The sequence below is a fragment of the Caretta caretta genome, chromosome 16, assembly GCF_965140235.1.
Source record: "Caretta caretta isolate rCarCar2 chromosome 16, rCarCar1.hap1, whole genome shotgun sequence".
NCBI classification, from domain to species: Eukaryota; Metazoa; Chordata; order Testudines; family Cheloniidae; genus Caretta; species Caretta caretta.
In genome coordinates, this window is record NC_134221.1 from 4954675 (window position 1) to 4974204 (window position 19530).

General features: G+C 49.1%; 1 protein-coding gene and 1 long non-coding RNA gene across 2 annotated transcripts in view; one reads left to right on the forward strand and one right to left on the reverse strand.

Moving 5' to 3' along the window:
* TOR4A (torsin family 4 member A) overlaps window positions 1-19530 on the forward strand; it is a 96524-nt gene that overhangs the window by 13543 nt on the left and 63451 nt on the right. The window contains exons 5-6 of the mRNA XM_048822431.2: window positions 5088-5126; window positions 7209-7262. The gene's annotated coding sequence lies outside the window, so the exon portion shown is untranslated. The remainder of the gene's footprint in view (window positions 1-5087; window positions 5127-7208; window positions 7263-19530) is intronic.
* LOC142069415 (uncharacterized) lies at window positions 14908-18239 on the reverse strand. Its single transcript, XR_012665237.1, has 2 exons — window positions 18159-18239; window positions 14908-15646 (listed from the first exon to the last, which is right to left on the reverse strand). It is a non-coding gene; the product is annotated as an uncharacterized LOC142069415 (long non-coding RNA).

Here is a 19530-nt window from a genome sequence, read left to right on the forward strand (position 1 = left end):
AGGGTTTTGGTCTGTGTTCACCTATGCAAATTGGTGAGGATTTTTATCAAGCCTTCCCCAGGAAAGGGGGTGTAGGGCTTGGGGGAATTTTGGGGGAAAGATGTTTCCAAGTGGGCTCTTTCCCTGTTATATTTGTTAGACGCTTGGTGGTGGCAGTAATAAGGTCCAGGGACAAAAGGTAAAATAGTTTGTACCTTGGGGAAGTTTTAACCTAAGCTGGTAAAAATAAGCTTAGGGGGTTTTTCATGCAGGTCCCCACATCTGTACCCTAGAGTTCAGAGTGGGGAAGGAACCTTGACAAGGGTCTACCCCACTGGGACTGGGGTTGGGATTTGTATGGCTTTGTCTGCCCCCAGGATCCCATCTCTTTGCTATGCGAGTCTAATGAGGTTTCCAAATGCCCCCTCCAGCTGGGTGACTGATAGCCTGTGCGCCGATTAGAAACCCATTTTGATTTCCACCAGGCTGCACCTAACACCCAGCTGCTAATTTTCCTGCAATAATTACAGGAAAATTATCTGTAAGTGGGCCTGCCCGCTCCCGCAGCCAGCAGCAGGGCTAGCAGTCCTGTGACCAGAGGGGCACTCAAAGCACTTTATGTGGGTAAATAGCTCCCTGTTACCCAGCTGATAGGCTGAGAGCCAGGATAGAGCAGTTCTAGCTAGCCTTGGCGAAGAGAAGAAACTTGCTGAGTGCTGATCTCTTTAAGTCTTTCCCACAAAGCTGATCAGTTTTATTTTCAGTGTAATAGTCAATGCTTCCCTTATACAAGTCAGTTGCTCAGCTGCTGATGGAAATCAGAGGAAGTTATTGTACAGACCTCTGCTTCTCAATCAGAAAATAAAAATGTTTTCTTCCTTGAATTAGTCTATGTACTCATGGGCTATTTTTGGCACAGTTCCTGTAGGGCTCTTAATCCTACAAGGTTGTTACAGTCTTGGAACAGGACTCTTTACTAACTTCCTTAATATTTCAGAGTGTAGTAGAAATGATATTGTTTAGATGGTTATTTTCTAAATAACATTTAAGACCTATAGTGCCACAAGATGTTTTCATTAAAGCATGGTTAAGAATCATCCAGTCTGGTCACTGTAGATACATACTCAAGATTTCTATGTTACATTATACGACTGAACAGTTTCCAGTGGTCAAAACAGGCTTTTAGATCAGTCGTTTGTAAATGCAAGTTCAATTTTTAAATTTGTTTCTATTAGGGCTGTCAAGCAATTTAAAAAAATTAATTGTGATCAATCGCGCTGTTAAACAATAATAGAATTCCACTTTTTAAAATATTTTTGCATGTTTTCTACATGTTCAAATATATTGATTTCAGTTACAACACAGATTACAAGTATTTGCACTGTAAAAAAACAAAAGAAATAGTATTTTTCAATTCACTGAATACAAGTACTGAAGTGCAATCTCTTTATCATGAAAGTTGAACTTACAAATGTACAATTATGTACAAAAAACTGCATTCAAAAATAAAACTATATAAAATTTTAGAGCCTGCAAGTCCACGTGGTCCTACTTCTTGTTCAGCCAATCACTCAGCCAAACAAGTTTGTGTACATTTGCAGGAGATAATGGTACCTGTTTCTTATTTACAATGTCACCTGGAAGTGAGAACAGCGTTCTCATGGCACTGTTGTAGCCGGTGTCGCAAGATATTTATGTGCCAAATGCGCTAAAGATTCATATGTTCCTTCATGCTTCAACCACCATTCCAGGGGACATGCGTCCACGCTGCTAACGGGTTCTGCTCGATAACAATACAAAGCAGAGCTGACCGATGTATGTTCATTTTCATTATCTGGGTCAGATGCCACCAGCAAAAGGTTGGTGGTTCGGATTCTGTAGTTTCTGCGTCAGAGTGTTGTTCTTTTAAGACTTCTGAAAGCGTGCTCTACACCTCGTCCTTCTCAGATTTTGGAAGGCACTTCAGATTCTTAAACCTTGGGTCGAGTGCTGTAGCTATCTTTAGAAATCTCACATTGGTACCTTCTTTGCATTTTGTGAAATCTGCAGTGAAAGTGTTCTTAAAACGAACAACATGTGCTGGGTCATCATCCGAGACTGCTATAACATGAAATATATGGCAGAATGTGGGTAAAGCAGAGCAGGGGACATGCAATTCTCCCCCAAGGAGTTCAGTCACAAATTTAATTAACTTTTTTTTTTAATGAAGCATGGAAGCATGTCCTCTGGAATGGTGGCTAAAGCATGAAGGGGCATACAAATGTTTAGCATATCTGGCACCTACATACCTTGCAATGCCAGCTACAAAAGTGCCATTCAAATGCTTGTTCTCACTTTCTGGTGACACTGTAAATAAGAAGAGGGCAGCATTATCTCCTGTAAATGTAAACAAACTTGTTTCTCTTTGCGATTGGCTGAACAAGAAGTAGGACTGAGTGGACTTGAAGGCTCTGAAGTTTTACATTGTTTTGTTTTTGAGTGCAGTTAAGTAACAAAAAAATCTACATTTGTAAGTTGCACTTTCACGACAGAGATTGCACTACAGTACTTGTATGAGATGAAATGAAAAAACACTATTTCTTGTTTATCATTTTTACAGTGCAAATATTTGTAATAAAAAATAATATACACTTCGATTTCAATTACAACACAGAATACGATATATATGAAAATGTAGAAAACATCCAACATATTTAATAAATTTCAACTGGTATTCTATTGTTTAATAGTGCGATTAAAACTGCAATTAATCACAATTAATTTTTTTGAGTTAATTGCATGAGTTAACTGCGATTAATCGACAGCCCTAGTTTTTATATTTTCAATCTTCACGCGTTGAGTACCTTCAACTGAAGTGTGTTTGCATTTGTGCAGGAGAAATATCAAATGCATTGTATAAATAGATTACAATATTTAAGACTTTATTTCTAATTACATATTAACTTAATAAGAAAAGAAAACACATTGCTGTTGAAAAAAGGTGATAACATTAGCTACTGGAAATGCACCTTCAGGTGTCTTACAGCTGATAGGAAACCCATGTTGGCCAATCTATTGTAATATTTTCTTTCCAGTTATCACTTTAAAAGCTTGTGTCAAAAGGAATTTGTTCTCTAATTTTTTAGTTATTCCATGTTTGAAAGGAAACTCAACTACTTTAGACTGCATAACTTTTTAAGGAGAAATGAGATATACAAATTAAGAGTGCATATATTTGCTTGTTTATAATTTTCCAGAAGGTAATATAAATGAAAATAAAAAAAGTCTGTGGGTCCTTGAGGGTGATGTTGCAAGGACAATGATATTGAGCAAATATTCTGCATGAATTTTATTTACCAGTTAAAGTGATTAGTTCTTGTATTAAGGCTCCAAAACTGGTACCTCAAAGATTGGGATTGGGAATATCATGCTGTGTTATCTCCTGATTGTTCTAAATTTACATATAAACTTAAAATATGGCTTTACTTGGTGTTTGTATATATAGTTTTCTTTCTTTGTTATAGGCATTAAATACAGTGCTCCTGTCAGCTAATTTATAAGTTATTATCTGCAAAAAACCAACAAACCCAAAACCCTAGAGTTTTTAGGTGCCTAAGTAGCCCCTGGAATCACAGTTAAAGTTGCCCCCCCCCCCCAAAATTAAACTGAAATGGCAGCCAGGGTTTCTCTGACATGGTCACTGGAAGCTCTCCCGCAGTCCTTATCCTTACAAATGGGGAAGGTAGGGCAGAGTATGCATGCAGGGTCAGGGACTAAGTGTATCCACATCGGGAGGGGAGGTTGGCTTGTGAGGCCTGGCCCTGGGGTGGGGAGGGGCAGGTGGGGTGAGCACTTGCAAGCAAGGAGGGAGAAATGGGGCCATGAGCCAGTTTCTCAGTTAAGATGTTGTCTGAACTATGAACAAGTTTGCAGGCTCCTGGCTTGGCCCCTGATAGCCCATTTGTGGGCTATTTCCCACTGGGTGTGGCTTTTTTGGGGCTACGGTCCAGGGCACTTGTTAGGGGGCTTATTCCTTCACCCACTTACTTCCCTGGTCCTTCTCGCATGAACGGAGAGCAACAATATCCGAAGTCCAAAGGTGCAAACAATTCAATGTTTAACGGGGTGAACTTCCAGCAAGCATGATTCCAGTTTCCTTCCTTAGTGTCCCCCTTCCCAGCTCTGACACCACAGAGCCTTACCTGTGGCCCTGTTCCCATTCCTGCCCTTAGCTAAACATGATTCCAATTCCCCCCCCCCCATTCCCCCCCCCGCACTCTTCCTGATTGACTGCAGACTATATAGTAAAACTTGAGTTCTGCTTAGCTATACCTTAACCAATCATTTTCCTGAAATTTAACTAACCAATCCTAACATATTGTAACATGATTATGTGACCAGTTATATCCCACCACCTTAATTAGTTTACACCCAGAAAAATTAATTATACAGCAGACAGAAACAATCACAGGCCAGAGACCACACAAATAAAGAATAGCAAAGTGGGAACTATAATGAGAAAACAATACAGAAGTGAGGATTTCACATCCCAGCTATTGATAAGTGAGTTCTTGCCAGACAGGATGCTATCAAACTAAGTTTCCTTTTACATAGCCTGATCATAGAATATCAGGGTTGGAAGGGACCTCAGGAAGTCATCTAGTCCAACCCCCTGCTCAAAGCAGGACCAATCCCCAATTTTTGCTCCAGATCCCAAATGGCCCCCTCAAGGATTGAACTCATAACCTGGGTTCTAGGCACTTCCCTTTCTCTGGAGGTGACAGGCATTATCAGGACAGGATTGTATCCTAACAGCCCAATAGCACCTTCTTTCAATGTGACTAGTTTGGAATGTGAGGCTGTGACCGGTCGCTTCCCAGCTTATGGCTGCCTCTGCTGCTTAGCCAGAGGCCTTAGCCTAAGAACAGGGCCTCAGACTGTCACAGTGAGAGAAGGCTCTTACACCGGCAGAAGGTGATTTTGATTCTTTCTTTTATACTTCTATAACTAGCCAAGTGATAAGACTGCACCTAAATTCTTAGAGTCTAGGCCTTTACAGACAGGCCTGAATATCTATATCCTAACAGCACTGGAGACGCATCTCACATATTTTTGCTCTTATCTTTCAGGAAACGAAGTCCTCTGAACAAATATGAGTGGCCAAAAATGTAAGCACCTGAGCAGCTTTTGGTGCTGCAGCCAGTTCCTAAGGAAAGGCGGGAGGTACCCGGTAGCCTGAGATGGGATAGTCAAAATTGTAAAGGGCATTGATGGGTAGTTCAGGCCTCAGGTGCCACTTATCGTTATTAAACCTGACAGAAGGTGTGGGAATGGCTTCTAGATTCTGTATACAGCAGAACCTCAGAGTGCCAAACTCCTCGGGAATGGATGTTGTTCGTTACTCTGAACAAAAAGTTCTGGTTGTTCTTTCAAAAGTTTACAACTGAATATTGACTTAATACAACTAATGAGGCTCACCAAGACTCAAAGTAGGAGCTCTCCCTATTGTATATATAATAGCAGACGCTGGTCCTTGTGCTGTACGCAGTCCTCCCGCATAACCATGAGCGCAAACTAAATAGAGCCACCTTTGCTGCAACATCACTGCAATCCAAGAGGGTCACATCAGCCAGTTTGATACACAACAGAGTTAAAGAAACTCCGGAAAAGGTTGCAGCAGGTTCCCATGGTATCATCCTGATTATCTGGAACAAGGCATAGGAGGGTACAGGGACCAGAGAGGGTAGAATCTGGATGGCACAAGCTCACAATCACTCCTGTCATCTGTTGCTGTCTTGAAAGCACGGCTTCCCATTTCTCCCTGAGGCTGTCCCCACTCTTTCTGTCAGCATCACTCTCGGGAGGAGAGAAGAGTTTGGAAGCATCCAATCAGAATGCACTCCATCCCTACAGGAAAGGCGAAGGGGCAGCGGGATGGGCTCTCTGTAGGTGAGCTTTGGCAGCCATTAGATTTAGGGCAAGGATCAAAACACTTACAAGAAGCAGCATCTAGTGTAAGGGTCACAGTTCGGGAGTTACAGAAACAGGATTGATTTTTGTATTATGGGCTGCTCTAGGGAAGCATCCACTGTCTAAATCTAGTGCCAATTCTAGGGCAGCCATGAGGGGCCACAGAGTCTGGCAGTGAGGTGCCATTCTCCTGGCTGCTGTTCCCCAGGGGAATGGACCTGGGGAAACAAGCGACCATGGGAGGTGGCGCAGGATTTGCAGACAGGAGGCTGTGACATGCCTTTCTGCCCCTTGATTGCTGGGCCGGGCTCTGCCAGTGATGCAGCCCTGTACTGAAGCCTGTTTGTAGGGTGTGCTACATCAAAGGGAGCCCCCCAGCAAGTTAGCATGGCACTCCCTGTGTGACCAGAGCTCCCTAGCCAGACAAACCTACCTTCCTCACCCCTACAGAGCACAAGGGAAATGCTGGAGCCTTGGGACCCCTTAGGGAAGCTGGGCTGGGGAGCTTTGGGGTCATCACGAATGCCTTTCACTTCAACCTGGGCTTATTTGTACCACCATCAGTTTTTGCCATCAGGGCCTCACTGCATAGCCCTACTATCACCTCCGCTCTTCTGTGGCGTGTAGGGCATGGGGTGAGGGCAAAGAAAGGGAAGAATGGGGGTGGCTGGGATAACCCCAGAGAACGATGGAGGAAAGCAGGGGTGGAAGGGAACAGGCAGGAGGGGCTGTACAGTATTTTCACAGTGTGCAGGGACAGATGCCCTGGAAAACGGCTACTCTCCCTGCCCCTCACGATTAGTGTCTGTTCAATGTAACTGGAGAAGAGCATCTGCTTCCCCACCTCTGCCAGCTGCTCGGTGTGACAGGTCTGACTGAGACAGGGAGGAAACTTTTTAGACAAAACCTCTTGTGACTGCCCTGGCCCTTACTCTGTGACAGCTGTGCTGCCCAGTGGGCCGTGCGGTCAGAGCCGCTCGTGCTGTTAGGTTGTCACGTTTGATCCTCCCTGTAGTGCTGTGGAAATTCAGCTCCTGGGAGCATCTCCTAAGGGCTTGCTGAAGCCTGTACAGTACATACAGGTGGGGCACAAGTCGCCTACGCCTGCCTCCTAGCAGAGCCCTGGTTTGCTGCCCCATCAGTTCCCCTTGGAGCTGGTGCTATGAGGAAAGCACCCCCCTGCTGGCTGCTGATTCTCTGGTAGAAGATGGGAAGCAGCTCCCTGCTTTTCCCCGGGCTGCCCTGACGAACATTGTGGCACTCTTTTCTGTCTGTTCCAGAGCCCTTCCTGAGCCGGTCCGTGAGACCCTTACTGAGTTGAACCGCTCCCCAAGGTGAGTACTAGAAATGGGGCTTCTGTCCCCAACCTGTAACTCTGCCCTGGCTGCTTTCCGTCTGTGTGCTGCCTGACACCCTCTCCCCAGGCTCCCACTGGCCTAATTCGGTTCCTAGCATGGTTTGGGGAGGAGGTTGCCCCTTTTTGCCCCTGAGTGAGTGTCTCTGTCGTTCCTCTTCTTACCTCCTCCTGGAAGGCCAGAAATCAGTATCCCTCTCTGTGAGGCACTTCAGTCACCAAATCCAGTGGCAGGTATGTTAAATGAAAGCCAAGTGTATTCGGCATGGGCTATTCAGACTCCCTGTGTCTGGCCAGCACAAAGCTGCGGTTACAAAGGATGACGGAATCCTACGTCAGAGAGGGACAACGTTTCCTGTTTCTTAAACAAAAAGCTGCTAGGGCTTCTCACAACTTTTCAGCTTGAATTTCTGAAAGTCCATGCCTCATGTCTCAGAACGGTCTGCACCTCCTCCCTTCCCCTTATTTCTTTTTGATCTATCCCACTTGCGTTTGATTGGGAAGAGAAGGGTTAAGTCAATGCATCATCCTGTTTGGAGGGGCTCTAGCTCTTCAAATCCTGCACAGTAATAATGGGTTTCTTCCCTTTGCTCAGCCTTGGTTAACTTAGATTGTCAGCTGTTAGGGGCAGGGACGGTCTCTGTTGTTCTGTGTTTGTCCAGCACCTGTCCTAGGTTCTACTGTAATGCAAATAAATAACACTAATATAACACAGGGCTTTGCAAGGAGTTTTTGTTTTCTCTTCCTCTTGCAATCTTTAGGAGGATCCTGATTTGCATTTCCTAAAATCCCATTGACCACCTTGGCCCTTCAGGGCTTGAATTCAAAGCACATCAGAACCTTCTTTTCCTTCACGCATTTTTGGAGGGGAATAGTTTCATTTCCATGAAAATGGAATCCGGCCTTATTGACAGGGGCACTGTGATACAGCAGGGCCTATAGGTTACCATATGAAGCTCTCCAGATTGATACAGACTGTCCTTTCTCTCTTTGTACCACTCCTGCTTTTCCTGGATGGGAGTGGCACCAACTCTCTGAAATGCAAATCTGATCCCTGTGCAAGATGTTTCCCAAGTTTTGGGGAACGCTTTGGCTTTTGAGTCAGTTCTGAGAGGTCATTAAGGGTAAGAGCAGGTGGTGGCTGCAGCCTTTATCCTACCAGCTGCTATTCTGGAAGCAGCAGGAGGCACAGGCTCTGCTGGGTCATACAGTAGGTCTGACTCTGCTCTTCTCTGATGTCATGAGAGTTACTTCTAATGTGCCCCAGGCCATTCCAGCGTTCACCAGCGTCCGCTCCAAAGGTTGCATTTTGCAGCCTGCTGGGCTGAAGCCAAGGTTCTAATTCTTACACCTAGAATGCTTCTGCCAGGGGTGTCGGTGACTTGACAGCAGCAGGGGCCGGGTTTGATGACTAGGGGTTCCTGTTAACATTACAAAACAGAACCGGCTCAAGCCCTACCGTGGAATCTGGGAAAACTAAACACCACCCTCAGTACGTCTAAGAGGCAATATTTTCCCACTTGCAAGCACTGAGTCTGCATAACAAAAGAAAACTTTTGTGAAAAGGGAGAGGAAGCCCAGTATTAGTTTGGAAAAACACTGCAATGATTCAAAAGTATATGATCATAAGTACCCCCCCCCCATATCTTGGGCAATAGTCAGTTTCCCAGCTTGGGGCACGAAAGTCTAATTGACAAATGTCCCTTTAGCATGCCACTCCCCTTTCCCACCGCTGCATCCCACAGTGGCTGTCCAAAGTCAGCAAAGTCCCAAAATTCATGTGGGTTCACCACCCGCCTCTGAAGGGAGGGTCAAGCAATGCCCCTGCTGCCTCTGCTCTGTGTTCTCAGGGTCCACCACTCTGCCCACTTCATAGAGATTTTCTTTCTTAGCGATTTCACTGGGTAGTGGGGAACCTCAGGGCTAGTGGAACACTGTCCCATTCCCCCCGCCCCCCCAGATCTGAGGTTCAGCCGAGTGATCACTGAGCAGAAAGAAACAAGGACTCTGACTTGAGTCTGATCGATCTTTAAACTCTGGCAGGTCAAATGGTGCACCAACCTGTAAGAACACCTGCCCCACTTGCTCTGACTTGTGCTTGGATTGGGCATCACTGCCTCCGGCTTAGTGAATGAGATTAAGTCTCGGGAGACCCCCCCCCCCCACTCAATTAGGCCCTATTAAGTACAGTTCTGCTGCCTGTTAGTCATACAACAAGGATAACATTTTATTACCTCTGTATGCAAGACTAAAGTGAATTTTTACCCAAAACAGCCCAAATGGATCACTTTGGCAGGGTCACCCAGACAGAGTAGATGTGTCTATGACAGGGTAGGCAAAATTTTTGGCCCGAGGGCCACATCGGTGAATAAAAATTGTATGGTGGCCATGAATGCTCACGAAATTGGGAGTTGAGGTGTGGGAGGGGTGCAGGCTCTGGGGTGGGGCTGAGGAGTTTGGGGTGTAGGATGGTGCTCTGGGCTGGGGCTGAGGGATTCGGAGGGCGGGAGGGGGATCAGGGCTGGGGCAGGAGTGCAAGAAGGAGTGCAGGTTCTGTCTGGGGGTGCAGGCTCTGGGGTGGGGCTGGGGATGAGAGGTTTGGGGTGGAGGCTGGTGCTCTGGGCTGGGACTGAGGGGTTTGGAGAGCAGGAGGGGGATCAAGGCTGGGGCAAGGGGGTTGGAGAGAGGCTCAGGGGGTGCAGGCTCAGAGCGGCGCTTTGCTCAAGTGGCTTCCAGAAGTAATGTCATGTTCCTTCTCCGGCTCCTATGTGAAGGCGTGGCCAGGCAGCTCTGCGCTCTGCCCCATCTGCAGGCACTGCTCCCTGTAGCTCCCACTGGAGTGCATAGGAGCCGGAGCAGGGCCACGCGATGGCTTCCGGGAGCTGCATGGTGCGGTCTCGACCCAGCCAGAGCGGGGCCAAGCTGTGTGGTCTGGCCCCCGATTCAGAGCCCTGGGCAGAGCATCGGAGCAAGGCCGAGCTGCATGCTGCAGCTCGCGGGCTGGCTTAAAACGGCTCGCGGGACAGATGTGGCCTGTGGGCCGTAGTTTGCCCACCCCCAGCCTACGAGAATACAGTCTGTTCTTGAGGTGTTTTCTTCCAGTTCAGCAGTGGATGTCAGGGAAAACCTCAGGTTCTGTTTCTATTCCACCTAAATATCAGCGTGACAAGGTAGGGAAATCTCAAGGTAGGGACAAGGTAGGGGGCGAATGTCATCTTTTATTAGACCTGCTCCTGTTTGGTGAGAGACGGACACTTTCAAGCTTACACAGAGCTCTTCTTCAGGTCTGGGAAATGTACAAAGTTAAATACAGGGGGAACAAATTGTTTAGCATTTAACACAGATTTCAGGGGACTATTCCAGGTGAAGTCCAGGTCTGTCAAGGTTGTGGACAGAACAACCATCTGTGTTTCAAGGAATACAGGACACCTAGGAGAGAGCTGGGGAAGGAACTCCCAGCAAGGTGCATGGTGGAACACCTGGCTTATTACACCACTCTGTAACCCACTAACCCCCTCTTTTTGTCCTATGACTGCAGAGCTGTTAACGGACCACTCTACCTTGAATGGTCCCTTATAACATGTGCTAACTACTTATGCTAAACACTCTGTTCCACCTTCAATTTTGCTGTGATTCTGGAAGTACCTTCCCCAGCCCTGAAGAAGAGCTCTGTGTGGCTCGAAAGCTTGTCTCTCTCAACAACAGACATTGGTCCAATAAACCATATTAGCTCCACCATGTTGTCTCTCTAATATCCTGGGACCAACATGGCTACAACTACCCTGCAAACACAGGGAGGAAGCTGCAGATCCTGTCAGTGAACAACCCTGAGATGTGCACGGCAGAGGAAATGGATGTATGGGGATTTATTTATGAACACTAGATCAGCATCTTTCCCTGTGCTGACTTCAAAGCATTTGACGGTTACAGCCATGCCTGCCCGGGGACAGTTGCAAACCTTGGTGGTTAATTTCTCCTAGCAGAACTGCAAGATGGTTTCTCTGAAAAGCCCAGCCAGAGCCTTGGGGCACGTGGTATTTCTCAGTGTGGGTATGTTACTGTGAATTCGTGATGTACAAGAGAAACCAGGGAGACCAAGAATGGGAATTTGCTGAGATCCATAGACAGCTTCAAGGGAAGTATAGACTCCAGCTGCTTCTGTTGAACCCAGCAGCCACAAGCATTAGGGTAACTTAGAGCAAAACAAACCCCACCTGCATGGCAGAGTGTGATGCTTCTCTGGGCACCCGGTGCTGAGAGTCACCTTCCTGCCACTCGTCTCCAATGTGAGGGAGTCTTGCCTGTGCCAGCTGCATGTCAGCTCCCTGACACTATCAGCCCTTCAAACGCAGTCCTGTCCCTTGCCAATAGATGCACCCCAGCCCCTGAGTCCCTTCGAAGTGTCCCCTGGGGTGCCTGCTCCTGATCACAGGATATCCACAGAAATTCCAGGGCCAGTGAACTCCAGTTTAGTGGTTTTACCATAGACCACTGCTCCTGTGTCCCACACAGCACTTGAGTTCAATTATAGTAAAACAAAAGGACATTTGTTTAAGGAAGAAGAGAGATTCAAATAGGAACAAGCGTGAGTGCTGGCAACCAATGGTTACGTACAAACTAACAAAATGCAAACTAGGACTGATACTTAATAGTTCCCTCTCCTATCTAATAATGTAGACTCTTGCCCCCAAAGTTCAGTCTTTTGCAGCATTTGCTGGCCCTAAGGAGCCAGAACCCACTCTTTCATGAGGCAGCCCCTCAGTGAATGGATACAAAGGGTCTTTTTCCACCCTGTGATATATGGAAGTCAGACCTTTGTCTTGATTCACAGACAGAGTGATCCCCTCGCTGTAATATTGTTCCTCCTCACTGCCAAGTGGTTTTGATCTTTATCGTTATCTTTGATGGTTTTCCATTGACTTTTCTGGGTTGTTGCAGTGGTCGACAATTGAGTAACATGTTACATAACTGGCTAGTCAGGGAGAGGTGACGATTCCTTCCTGCTTGAATGGGCCATCACCAAGACATAGGATTCCCTGCTGCTGCTTTTTCTCCCCAAGACCATAATTTTCAGCATAGTTACATTATTCCTTAAATACAACCTGTACACACATCTCACAATGATGAGTATTGGTAAGTGACCAGCTTTCAGTGGAGACCTCACACACTAACTGTAATGGATAAATATCATGAAAGTGGTGTACTAGGTATAGTAAGTTTGTCAGGTCTGAGAAAGGAATTGTTCAGAAAGAACCAGCTGGCTCCCATGGAGCTCTGTGCAACACGGAACACAGGTGACATTTATACATACACACATCACACCCACAGTGGCAGCAGGCACTTTACAGAGCACCAGGGGCAACTGACCTGTGTTTTTCCCCCCAGCGTGGAAGAGGAGCCCATTTATGAAGAAGTGAATTGACAGCAAACTCAACAGACCAATGCTTTTGCCAGGAAAGCCCTCAGCAGGGAGCCTGTACCAACCTCACCTCCCCGTGGGTACCACATTGAAAGCTCTTGGGTCTAGCAATTAAAGCAAGGTTTGTTTCTGGGTCCCTTCTCTGCTCTCCTCATGCAAAGGGCATGGCCGCTCAGCAGCTTTGCGGCAGGTTTGTTAGGAAACCAGGCCAGCGGCTACTGCGTTAGCAGCAGGTGGGAAATTAAACCAGCAAACCTTCCCGAAGGAGCTGGGGGAGGGAAAGGCGAGTGGGCCTGAGAGCATGTGCGCACACACCCGTGTGTGTCCAGGAGGTTATTAAATTGGGGCGTAGGGAAAGAGGCAACTAGGCAACGATCCAGGTAAACAAGGCAGCAGGGGAGGGGACTAGTAGCGGAAGGAGCTTTCCACAGTTCTGATTGTGCTAATCCACCAACACAACCCAGAGTTACCCTCCAGGGGAGCAGCCACCACTGTTGCAAGTAGGAGGAGAGGTGGAGGCTGGGCCAGGAGCACGGGCAGGCAGCACACGACCTGGGGTCAGCTTCCCGCTGTCGATGCTGAGCACTTGGAGAGTCGTTTCTGAGAGCCCAGCTGCTCCCCCTGGGATGCGGGCACTGTTCAGGCTGCACTCCTTTGAAAGTCTGGTCACTTCCTTTGGTGCCTAGATAGAAGTAGCTCTGGGCCCTTGGCTGAATGTTCTGGACACTCCTGCTGGAGCCCCCCCCTCAGGTTTACTGGACAGTCACGCTTAGAAAGGTGGCCAAGGGGCAAAGTGCCTGCACTGTGAGCTCACCAGCTACACAGGGTATAGCCTGGCCGCTGGGTCAGGCTTGCAGGGCTCAGCCTACAGCTCTAACATTGCTGTGTAGCTGTTTGGGGAGCTGGCAAGTGGGGAGGGTTCCTGAGCCCAGGTTCCAGCCTGAGGCTGCACCAGTTTTACAGCCCCGGCCCTGCGAGCCTGAGTCAGCCAGCATGGGCTGACTGTGGGTGTGTAATCACAGCATAGACCTCCCCTTGGAGGGGGATGCAGCTTTCTATCTAGGTCCTTCTACAGCCCTCCTCCCCACAGCACATGAGCCCCTCCCCAGCTGCCAGACAGCGTTTTGCCGAGTTATTTACCGCTGGAGACTGGAGAGGCCGGGTCGATGCGGTGATTTGTCCAAGGTCCTCCAGGAGGCCTGTGGCTGTGCTGGGAACTGAGCCCAGGTCTCAAGTCACCCTCCAGAGCCCTGGCCAATAGCACCTCATTCTTAGCTTTGTTACTGGGAGAGCCCCTCTCTTTTCGGTCTCCACAAAAACAACATCACAGCAGCGAAGAATTTGACACAGCTGCTGATTCAGCTCTGGCTGGGCACAGCGACAAGCAGCTGGCTTACACCTGCCCCACTGAGGGGCTGGTGCATTTCCATGTGCGGTGCTTGGGGCTGCCTTATAGGGCACATGATCACAAGGGTGCAGGACTGCCCCGGCCAGGCTTTGCTCCATCCTCTCCCTTCTCCGACCTGCTCCAGCAGGCTGCCCCCACAGCTAGGGCTGATGCGGTTAAGTTCTGAGAGCAAGTGAGGCTGCAGGGTTGACACTGACAAGTATGGAGGGTAAAAAACAAAACTGTAGTTAGCAGGTCCTGCCTAACATGGATTAGGTGGTCATGTCTACAGGTGGTTCAGCAGATACAAATCTCTCTGGTCAGGGCAGGTGTCACTTCAATTCCACAGAGATGAGTAGAGACCAGATGCATGTTCTAGACCCCCTTCCACCGTAGCCATCTACACTCTAAGAATCACAACCTGCTTCTTCATGGCCTTGCCCCTGTGGTCTCCATTCACACCTCTGCAGAGGTGTAACTAGCGAGATGCTCAGTGGTAGTATTTTACTGCTCTTCTGTACTGGTGTGAATGATGACACAGGGCCAGTGGGAAATCCAGCCTAGACTATTGGGCCAATATAGGGGGCTTGTGAGTGGTGTACAAGGTGTTTTCAGGGCCTTGAAAAGGACAAGCCTGTGACAAACCACTTGGACCCTAGTAAGCAGAGAAGCCCTAGACAATGTGATCCCAGCATGCCAGGCCCCAGAATGGGTATAGATGTGCCCCTCAGAGCAAGAGGGACGACTCCCCCCCCCCACACGCCATTCAGTCAGAACTACAGCTTGGAAGGATCATTAAATTTAGTGTGAATCAAAATGTTACATTACTTGAGAGATGGTTTATTAATGCTACATTCACCAGGCTCTGGGGAAAGCAAGTACATGCGTGGGAGAAGGTTACGCAGTAACTAGAACAAGAGCCTGCCAAAGCAAGCTTGCCGAATTTGTCCAGGCAAATGGATCCATTCGCTCAGGAGCCACATTCCTAGTTAAGGCTGCTGTCCCCAGGAGAGTCCCGGTCACAACTGCTCAGCACAGGTCCACCTCATCCTTCTTGCAGGCAGGGGCGTGGTCTCTCTGGGAGCAGGCCCCAACCTAGTTTCATGTCCCTTTTCTCTGAAGAATTTTGAATAAGGGGGGCAGCACCTCACTGTTCCCCTCACAGTACCGGTCAACGATGATGCACTTGTAATGCCAGAGAAGCAGCAGGACCATTAGTGAAATGGTGATCATTATTCCTAGGGCAATCAGCAGCTTCTTCCAGGGGCAGCTGCCAGGCTTGCATGAGTCAGGCTCCAGGCAGGATGGTCCCTGCTCAATACTGGCCAAATGCACCCCTAGCTTGTGGGGCTGAAGTAGACATTTAACTCTAGATAGGAGCATGGAGTTGATGCTTCCAAGCCTGGGGGAGCCTGCCTCAGCCTGGCATGGCCCTGGAGTCTCCATATCATCCTGACTAATCAGTTTGGTCTTCATGGTCACATCAGGCTTCACAACAGAAGAAGCCAATGGAACGACCCTGCACGCTGACCAGCCGTTCTGGGTGCTTCCCAGAGCCCTGCGAGGAAAAACAAAGGGAGTGAGGGGCCGTCAGAACTCCGACTAGAGCGGAGGCATCTGTCAATGGGCAGCTAGAAAGTGAAGTGACACCTCTGCATAGGGTTGCTTGCCCTGTTTATTTGGTGAGAAATGAGTGGGCTGACAAGGACTTTGTAACCAAATACAAAGAGACCCCAGGCTGATGGAGTCCTCCAGCATGGAGGTTTTCACCTGGACAGTGCAGGTTTGGTGAAGCTGGATTTTTGCCTGGTTTAAACAGTATGCCACCAGAATCCCAACTGTGAGCTGGCACAGGGCTGCCCATGTGCCATGGAAGTGCCATGCGTTTTGTAGGACAATTGTTTGGCAGCCTTGCCATGCATTTTCATAGCCCAGCTGAAATCTCATGCAGCCATGCCACAGTGCAGGGATAGCTCCAGTTACACCTGCTAAGCAGCCATCCAGGGATCTCTTCTCTTGCTGCTGCCCCTTGAGGGTCTGCATGGAGACAGACCAGCTGGCGAGTGACACCAGCCACAGAAGGGATTTGGCAGCTATGTAGATGCCTCTCCTTGTTGGCTGAGGTGGTAAGAAATGCAGCCAGCACATTCTGTCCTCCAGAGGGGCAGGGAAGACCCAACATATGACACTCAGGTGGTCCCAGCCCCCGTGAGTGGCAGCAGTGTTTTCCCAGAATGTGGAGTGTTCCCTAGCGCTGGCCAGCAGGCCACATACATGTTCTCCAGAGTCCCAGCTTTCCTTTTTAAGAGGAAAAAAAAAAACTCTTTAGTGTTATAGCTGCAGAGAAAACCTTCAGAACATGACCCAGGTGTAACTGATGCAGTGATGACTGCCTGAGTTTGCAGATAGCCTGAAATAATAGCTCTGAGGTGTGAATGGCCCTGTTTATATTATCTCAGATGCCACTGATTATAGGTAATGGGGATATCTGAAGTATCTCCACTGCTCAAAGCAGTGAAGAAAGGAGAGGATGTAGTTATTCTAAGGATATAATCTAGGAGTTAGTCTTTAACGTCACATGATGGGTTGAAACGGGGTGAGATTAGCCTTCCAAGTTTGAAAAATGGTGAGCAGAAGAGACATGGAGGAGGTTACAGAAAGAACTGTTGCCATTGAGAACCAATCAGATAGTCTCGAAACACCCAGTCCCCAGCCCCAGTGGATTTTCTCGATGGACCCAGGAGAACCCCAGTGTTTCTGCATACAGCTCTTCAGTCTGCAAGAGTCCTGAGGACAGGTCATGGGCAAGGTCTCTGGGGCCAGTTGGCTCCAGCAGAGTAAAAGCAGAGACCATCTGCCCAGAGCAGGTCCAGGCATTGCTCCAGGGCAGTGTCCTCCTTCTGCCTAATGCTGTCCATGCATGTACCCTCCGCACAATCTGCAGATGTGCCCACCCCAGCCAAAACTCAGTATGCAGAGTAGGGCTTTCAAGGGAGCGTCAGGCTCCCTCCTGACCTCAGACAAACTGCGCACCTGTGTCAATAACAAAAGTTCCTTCGCTGCTCATATATGTACACACAGCCGTCTGTTTGGACCCCGTCACCCAGGCATGGCCGACTCCAACCCTCCCAGCGTCGATGGAGCTGCACAGAGTGAACGCACTGCCTGTCTAGCAGCAGCCCTAGTGCCTGGGCAGGTGGAAAGGGGGCTCAGGTGGGTCCAGCTCTGCTCAGAAAGGGGCTTTAGGCCAGGGGTGCTGGAAAAGCCTGGATCCAGGCTATACTTGTACTTGCAACAGTGCTTCAAAATGGACACTGAGTTTGCCACCCAAGACAACCTGTTCTGGCCAAAGGCAGAGTTAAGATTCAGGCTCCCTCGGCTTTTGCTTTAGTTCCAGCGCCCAGGGACAGTCAGTGGGCACCTTTGAAAATGTTGGGCCAAGTGCCCACTGACTCTGTCTCTGTGGAGCGACACCCCCCAGTGGCTAGACCACAGTTCAGAATGGCCAAGCCCCACCCCCTGGCAGCTGTGAGAATATCACACCACTCAGCTGTTTGGGGGGGCAGGGCAGCATCACAAGTGCCTCACTCATCACCCCGTTGGGGCCAGGGCTCCCTCCAAATATGCAGAACTGCCAGGCCTTGTTGGCAGTCGGTACCCTTCCGGCTGCTCCAGGGTGCTCCTCCTTCAGGATGCCTGTCCCCCGAGGGGAGGGGAATGTCTGCCAGGCACTGGTCCTGATGCTTTTCTAAGGGGTCTGCTAGGTTGGAGACTAGAGTAGCAGCTGTCACCTCCCAGGGGTGTTTGGGGCTAGGAGGCCAGACTGCCAGCTACGCTGTCTGGAGAGCCACTTCCTTGGCAGTTAAGGGACTCAGCCCTCTCAGCTCCGCTTTCCAGATGAGAAGCTAGCCCAAGTGCAAATACAGAGTCAGCCCCATAAGGGCTAGCTGCTGCTGCTCCCTGGCTGGTGAGAAGGGCCCAGCTCCACTCTGAGGGCCCTGGCGGGGTGGGGAGATTAGAAAGGGGAGTGGGAGCAGATGCAGCTAAGCAGCAATCAGAGCATTCCTTACCTGAAGGAAAAGGCTGCTTAGGGAGCCCCCGTGCAGCTTCCTGCAGTGCCGCTGCCCCTGGGCTGTCTGTTACCAAGCCCCCACACCCAGAGCAGGTGCTGCCGCCCAGGCATTTATTACAGCTCCTGGCCAATCAGGTCTGGCCCCTCCCAAGCCTCCCAGAAATAACCCCAGCTGCTGAAGGAAGGAGTCTGCCAGATTTGTATCACACCCCTGGCTGTGTTCCTAGAGTTACAAGGGCTGAAGGGGGCTCCTGCAAACACCAGAGTACTTGGCAGGCAAGTTATCTTCGTTTATAAACAAGGAAAGTGAGCCTGCCCGTGCAGTTTCCAGGTCCAGAGCACTGCACAGCCTGCCTGCGGACAAATGCTGCAGCTCCACGACCCCAGAAAGGGGTCTAGGGAATGGTGCGTGGGCTGGGACTTTCCTGGCTTTTCTCCTGTCTCTGCTAGTGACTGATATGCCTGGCCACTTCCCCAACGTGTGCCTTGGTGTCCCCATCTGTAACCCTGACCTGGGCCTGAGCTCCCTCGGGAAGGTTTGTAGGGGCTGTGAAAGCCTCTGATGAAAGATGTTAGCAATGGGCTCAGTGCCCAGGCAGCTCCCACTGTGGCATGAAGGGCCAGAGATTTGAGAAGGCTCAGCAGCCGCCATGCCCCTAGCACGTGGAACCCTGCTGGAAAGTGAGCCCTGGGCATGGAGCCCTGCTGTGATCTGGACCCTGGAGCAGGGGTGGGTGCCCTGGCTGGGCACCAGGCCCCCAGAGGCGGGGAGGATGGGGATGTGGCACCCTGCTGGAGATCTGGCCATAGGCAGGCAAAGAACATGACAATTTACAAACCCAGTTTCTTTGCCCTTCCTGGGAATGAAGGAATGGAAGAGGTGACACAACCAGCATGTTTGCAGCTACTTACAAAGCTACCCATTTTGTCAGTTCCTTTTCCCCATCTGCAGACATGCCCAGATGAGAAAACACAGGAGATGGGACAAGGGGGAAGGAACTGATGTTCCTTCCTCAGACTGGCCATAGGCAGGTGATAGTCTCCAGGCCAGAATCACAGTTCTTTCCTTAGCAGGCACTCTGTGGTCAGATTGGAAAGGTTGGGTGGTTGGAGGTACAGACCCATTGCTGGATGGGTCTGTTTCCCCTTTTCCCCAGTAGCAAGTGTCAGCAGACCAGACAGAACCAAATCTAGGACTGGCTGGGGTCTGTGGGTAAAAGCCAAGAAATGCCCAGGCCTGAGGTTTGGTAAGCTTATGTTCTTCTTGGCATGACTTTGATGAAATGGTCAGAGGCTTTCCCTAGAGTTTCAGAGCAATAGCTCATAGGCCTTAAGTCTGCTTGTAGTAGGAAGAGGCCTCTGATACATGG